The sequence below is a fragment of the Sapajus apella genome, unplaced genomic scaffold, assembly GCF_009761245.1.
Source record: "Sapajus apella isolate SASKATOON/1434 unplaced genomic scaffold, GSC_monkey_1.0 scaffold10, whole genome shotgun sequence".
Classification (NCBI taxonomy): domain Eukaryota; kingdom Metazoa; phylum Chordata; class Mammalia; order Primates; family Cebidae; genus Sapajus; species Sapajus apella.
Genome location: NW_022436950.1, coordinates 8,579,900 through 8,586,828, shown reverse-complemented (window position 1 = coordinate 8,586,828; position 6,929 = coordinate 8,579,900).

The window sequence follows — 6,929 nt, the reverse complement described above, 5'->3', positions numbered from 1 at the left end:
GTGGTGGCGCACACCTGTAATCCAGCTACTCAGGAGGCTGAGGCAGGAGAATCACTTGAACCCAGGAGGCAGAGGTTGCAGTGAGCTGAGATCCCACCACTGCACTCCAGCCTGGGCAGCAAGAGCAAAACTGTGTCTCAAAACAAAAAAAAAAGACGAAGAAGTGAGACGCTTGGCACATGCCTATAATACCAGCACTTTAGGAGGGTGAGGTGGGCGGATCACGAGGTCAAGAGATTGAGACCATCCTGGCCAACATGGTGAAACCCTGTCTCTACTAAAAATACAAAAATTAGCTGAGCATGGTGGTGCATGCCTGTAGTCTCAGTTACTCAAGAGGCTGAGGCAGGAGAATCACTTGAACCTGGGAGGCGGAGATTGCAGGCTGGGCACGGTGGCTTGCGCTTGTAATCCCAGCACTTTAGGGGGCTGAGGTGGGCTGATCACCGGAGGTCAGGAGTTTGAGACCAGCCTGACCAACATGGAGAAAGCCCGTCTCTATTAAAAATACAAAAATTGGCCGGGCTTGGTGTTACACATCTGTAATCCCAGCTACTCAGGAGGCTGAGGCAGGACAATAGCTTGAACCCAGGAGATAGAGGTTGCAGTGAGCAGAGTTGGAGCCACTGCACTCCAGGCTGGGCAGCAGAGCAAGACTCCATCTCAAAAAAAAAGATGATTTTATTTTATAATAATAAAATCAATAGAAGCCATGCAATGTAATAGAAATTATTGGCTGTAATGTGGATAACTGGGAAATTTCCCACATAATGTGTGACAAAATGTAACTGGAAATTGATGGGGCAGTGGGAAGGCTGGAGAGATGAAACAGATGTTCATTTTCTTCTTATGTATAGGATTAGGGTTTGCTTTTTTTTTTTTTTTTTTTTTTTTTTTTTTTTTTTTTTGAGGCGGAGTTTCACTCATGTTACCCAGGCTGGAGTGCAATGGCGCAATCTCGGCTCACCGCAACCTCCGCCTCCTGGGTTCAGGCAATTCTCCTGCCTCAGCCTCCCGAGTAGCTGGGATTACAGGCACGCGCCACCATGCCCAGCTAATTTTTTTGTATTTTTAGTAGAGACGGGGTTTCACCATGTTGACCAGGATGGTCTCGATCTCTTGACCTCGTGATCCACCCGCCTCGGCCTCCCAAAGTGTTGGATTACAGGCTTGAGCCACCGCCCCCGGCCCTTTTTTTTTTTTTTTTTTTTTTTTTGAGACAGAGTCTTGCAAACATCTTTTCCAGAAGCCATTTCCCACAAAGAAGATCCCCAGACTGTCCCTGGATTACAGCCCCACCTATGTGCCCAGGCAATGTGGTGGTTATGATAATGCGTGTTCCTGGGCCACCTGCCCCACCCCCACCCCCAGGGGGTCAGCACCAGAGTGGAAGGCAGAGGCGGGTACCCACAGAATGATCAGGGGAGCACCTGGAGAATAGAGAAGGGTCACGGGAGGCCGCTCCATTGCCTCTGCAGCCAGAAAACGCCTTTTTTTTTTTTTTGCGACGTAGTCTCACTCTGACACCCAGGCTGGAGTGTAGTGGGGCGATCTCGGCTCACTGCAACCTCAAGCCTCCCGAGCTCAAGTGATTCTCCTGCCTCAGGTTTCCAAGTAGCTGGGATTACAGGCGCCTGCCATCATGCCCGGCTAATTTTTGTTTTGTTTTTAGTAGAGATGAGGTTTCACCATATTGGCCAGCCTTCTCTCAAACACCTAATCTCAGATGATCCGCCTGCCTGGGCCTCCCAAAGTACTGAGATGACTGGCGTGAGCCATCGCACCAGGCCAAAAAACTCCAATTCTGAATTCATTTCCTTATCTATAGGGGGGATCATCTTCTTACCTTGCTGATGGAAGGCACAGGGCAGTTCAAGAGTGACAGTAACGTGCTGCCACCGTCACTGGGGTGCTGTAGCTGATGGGAACTCCTGCAGAATGCTCCCTCCTCGACTGTTTTCTCTTCTACGAAGGTACTGTCTGGGTCACGAGGCGCTTGGCCACTCCGCACAATGTCCTTCTCTACGAGAGGCGCAGCAGGGGCCCAAGGTGGCCAGCAGGTGGCGGTGCCGCGGCAGCCTGGGTCTGGCACAGCTCTGGCGCGGCGCTCCGGGAAAGCGGGCCAGGCCTCTCCAGGCAGCCCCTGAGCCCCGTGCCTTCTTGGGCGCCCGACTCGCAGATGCAGCAGGGCGGGTTTGCGAGTGTGTGGCCTGCATTTGGCGGGGCTCTGGGCTTGGCTGGAAGCTCTGCTGTCGCCATCTTGACGTCTGAGTTACTGCCGAGCACGAGCCCTGCATTTTCGCTTTGCGCCAGGCCCGTCACACTGTGGTCCTGGGTGCCAGGCCTCCCGCTGCCTAGGGATCCCATCACTTTACTTCTGAGAAATGCGCTGAACCCGTCCCTTTCCTGTCGTTGCTCAGCCTTCCCGAGGCTCCCTGACCATGGTTGTCTCCAGTTCACCCACCTTCCAGAAGCCTGGAGAGAACCGGTACCCCCCATGAAGAGGGCGGAGAACACACGCCAGGAAAACGGGAACCCTACATGGGCATGGGGCGGCCATGGGGAGGAGGGGGACCACGTGGGGATAATGAGGCCGTACCTGGAGAGAAGGGGACCCTACAGAAGGCCTGGGTTGGGCAGTAGTGGGCTCTCGTCCGAGGGTCAGGCTGGTGCTGGCGGCCGGCAGGAAGCCCTGGGTCGCGGGTGGTGGGCAGCAGCAGGCCCCGTGGAGAGCAGAAGGCACACGGGGAGGCCTGGGCGGGAACCCAAGTTACCAGGCTGGCCCTGCGCGTGCTTACCTGGAGGGAACAGAAGCGACTAAAGTCTAGGGGTTTCAGGACTTCTCCGCCGTGGCAGATGAGGGCTGCCATTGTCAAGGTGGCACAGAAGCCTCGGGTTAGGGCACCTTCGCTGGAGGAGCTGGGGTGGGGTAGAGTAGGGTAGGGCAGTGGCCACAGGGGCCACGAGACCGAACGGGAAGGAGGCCACGGAGCCTGCGGAGCGCAGTCCAGGCAGTCAGCCCAGTGTAGGAAGCAGGCAGGGTGGCCGGGGTTCCTCGGGGCAGGTACTGGGTCTTCTCTGGCCCAGCATTCCCCTGAGGCTACGTGGTCCTCGGGCGGCCCGCAGGACCCCCAACGTCCACCGTGCAGACCTCACGCCATCTCCCACCCGCAGGCGCTGAGACCCCGAGCCCCTCTGCCCCTCAGCTGGCGGTGGAGGCTGCCTCTGGGGTGCGGTTTCTCGGGCCGGGCGGTGTCCCTTCAGCTGGTGCGTAGGTTCCCGCCCTCCCAGTGACCCTTCCTGCGGCCTGTGGACCCAGCCTGGGGGCGCTGTGTGTGACAGATGGTGGTGGGGCAAAGGAGGCTGCAGTATGGTCTCAAAGGCATGGGTGGGGGAGCAAGAATAATCAGGCGCTCTGTGGCTTCCCAGCTGTGCGACCCTGAGGAGTTACTTCCTCTCTGAGGCTTAGGCTTCCCTCTTCTGTAAAATGGGAGAAGATCGAGTTTGCAGGATACCTGTGGGGATTCTTGATATACAAAATACATAAAAGATCTTCCATAAGAGAGGGATGCTTTTCTGGCTAGATTTTATGGCCTCTATCTTTGTATTAAAATTGATAATCAAAATGTTTACGATTTCCCCTCCCCTTAGAAATAATAGAATCATGGCTGGGCAAGGCGGCTCAGGCCTGTAATCCCAGCACTCTGGGAGGCCAAGGCTCACCTGAGGTCAGGAGTTCCAGACCAGCCTGGCCAACATGGTGAAACCTCGTCTCTACTAAAAATACAAAAAACTTATCCAGGTATGGTGGCACGTGCCTGTAATCCCAGCTACTTGGGAGGCTGAGGCAGGAGAACTGCTTGAACCCAGGAGGTGGAGGTTGCATTGAGTCGAGATTGTGCCACTGCATTCCAGCCTGGGCAATAGAGCAAGACTTGGTCTCAAATTAAAAAAAAAAAGAAATAATAGAATCATGATTTGGTACTTCTGTCCTTGGCTGTGAATGCTAACAAAGGCAACAGCTGAGGAGAGCGTTTCTGTGAAGGCACCGCCAAGCCCCTGCTCACCCTCCCCTTGTGCACCCAGGGTGTACTGGCAGTGGGGCCAGTGCCTGCTCTCCATCCTATAAGTCCAATGACTTACTCATGATTCCCAAAATACTGTCAAAGGGGAAAAGCCAAGTGTGAAACATACCTGCAGTGGGTTGCCTTTCATCCAGAAAGAAGGGGAACTGCAAAACATCCATGTGCCTGAAGACGTAACAGTCAGGATACACCAGAAACTCATGAGACTGGCCGTTTATGAGGTATTGGAGCACAAAGCAGGTTGTGACAGGTGGGAGAGGGGAGAAGGGACAGGAGAGGTAACACTTCTCTGAGTCCAGCTCACCCTTGAACAACACGGTTTCAACTGTGGGTACACGTCTGTGCCTTGGCCACCCCTGAGGCAGCAAGACCATCCCCTCCTCCTCCTCTTCCTCAGCCTATTCAATGTGAAGATGAGAATGAAAACCTTTATGGTGATCCACTTACACCTAATGAATAGTATAACGGATTTTCTCTTCCTTATGATTCTGTTTTTAAGATGGAGTCTCACTCTGTTGCCCAGGCTGGAGTGAACTGGCACAATCTCAGCTCACTGCAGCCTCTGCCTCCTGGACTCAAGCAAAAAAAAAAAAAAAAAAAAATTAAAATCAACAAGGAATTGGAGAAGGGTGGTAGAGGTGACCCAAAATGGAATACAAATAGAAACAAGTGAACCTGCTGTGTTACATGTGAGTAACCTACACTCAGGCACCCTGTGGGAGCAGTAACCTACGGAGCTTTAGAAAACAGCATCTTGACTATATACTTTAAGGCTAAAGAGGAAAAAAAACTGCACACTATTGTGCTGTTGGTAGAGGAGCACACAATTGATGTCTAATTCACATCTCTCTTTTTCACAGGGACCTGACGTGGATTCTGGCACTGAGCAAGTATATATACTGTGGGCTAACAAGACCCAGATTTCTCACCATCAGGCAAATGAGCTAAAAATAAGGAAAGGGGACGGGCACAGTTGCTCATGCCTGTAATCCCAGCACTTTGGGAAGCTGTGGCAGAACTGCTTGATGTGAGGAGTCAGAGACCAGCTAGGGCAACAGAGCGAGACCCCTATCTCTACAAAAAAGATAAAACATAAAAAATCAGCCACAGGTGGTGGTGCACACCTGTAGTCCCAGCTACTTGGGAGGCTGAGGCAGAGGATCACTTGAGCCCAGGAATTCAAGGCCACAGTGAGCTATGATCACACCACCACAGTCCAGCCTGGGCAACACAGTGAGATCATGTCTCTAAACAAATAAATAATGAGAAGAGTAGGCTAGAATAAACACTATGGTGTTAGACTGGAATTGGAGACATCACTGCGAACTCCTGGTTTTTAAAATACATACAGCTATAGAAAGAGCTTTAGAGGGCCGGGCGCGGTGGCTCAAGCCTGTAATCCCAGCACTTTGGGAGGCCGAGGCGGGTGGATCACGAGGTCAAGAGATCGAGACCATCCTGGTCAACAAGGTGAAACCCCGTCTCTACTAAAACTACAAAAAATTAGCTGGGCATGGTGGCGCGTGCCTGTAATCCCAGCTACTCAGGAGGCTGAGGCAGGAGAATTGCCTGAACCCAGGAGGCGGAGGTTGCGGTGAGCCGAGATCACGCCATTGCACTCCAGCCTGGGTTAACAAGAGCGAAACTCCGTCTCAAAAAAAAAAAAAAAAGAAAGAAAGAAAGAGCTTTAGAGATACACATGTGTAGACATATATTTCCTAACTCTATCCACTGGAAAGGCCTGAAAGTACTAACAGCCGATACCAGTGAGCCCGCCCAGCACCCAGATCTTTTGTTGTTGTTTTGAGATGGAGTTTTGCTCCTTTGCCCAGGCTGGAATGAAGTGGCACAATCTTGACTCACTGCAACCTCCAACCCCCTGGTTCAAACAATTCTGTTGCCTCAGCCTCCTGAGTAGCTGGAATTACAGGCACCCACCCAACTCCGGCTAATTTTTGGATTTTTAGCAAAGATGGAGTTTCGCCATGTTGGCCAGGCTGGTCTCAAACTCCTGACCTCAGGTGATCCCCCTTCCACGGCCTCCTAAAGTACTGGGATTACAGGAGTGAGCCACCGATCTGACCAAGCCTGGCCAGATCTTGGTTTTGAATGCTGTTCTCAATAAAAGGCACCAAGACTCCAGGAGAAATGAATATGTCCAGGGCTATGGCAAGTAAAGTACAAGCTGGGCTTCCAACATCTTGTGGAGCTAAAAGGCAAAGCCTCTGCAAGCTATGGGGAAAGTCATCAGAGGAACACAGCATGGAGGGGACAGTAAGAGGGAGGGGATAGCCTGCGAAGTCTTCAGAGAGGAGGGGAAATGAGAATAAGGAGACTTCAAGTGAGAGGAAAGGGTGGCAGTGTTAGCTATTGCTGAGATTAAGATTAGATCTAAGGCCGGGCGCGGTGGCTCACGCCTGTAATCCCAGCACTTTGGGAGGCCAAGGCGGGTGGATCAAGAGGTCAAGAGATCGAGACCATCCTGGTCAACATGGTGAAACCCCGTCTCTACTAAAAATACAAAAATTCAGCTGGGCATGGTGGCGTGTGCCTGTAATCCCAGCTACTCAGGAGGCTGAGGCAGGAGAATTGCCTGAACCCAGGAGGCGGAGGTTGCAGTGAGCCAAGATTGCACCATTGCACTCCAGCCTGGGCAACAAGAGCAAAACTCCGTCTCAAAAAAAAAAAAAAAAAATTAGATCTAAAAATCAACTTCCAGCCAGGCGCAGCAGCTCACACCTATAATCCCAGCACTTTGGGAGGCCAAGGCAGGCAGATCACCTGAGGTCAGGAGTTCGAGACCAGCCTGGCCAACATGGTGAAACCCATCTCTACTAAAAATAC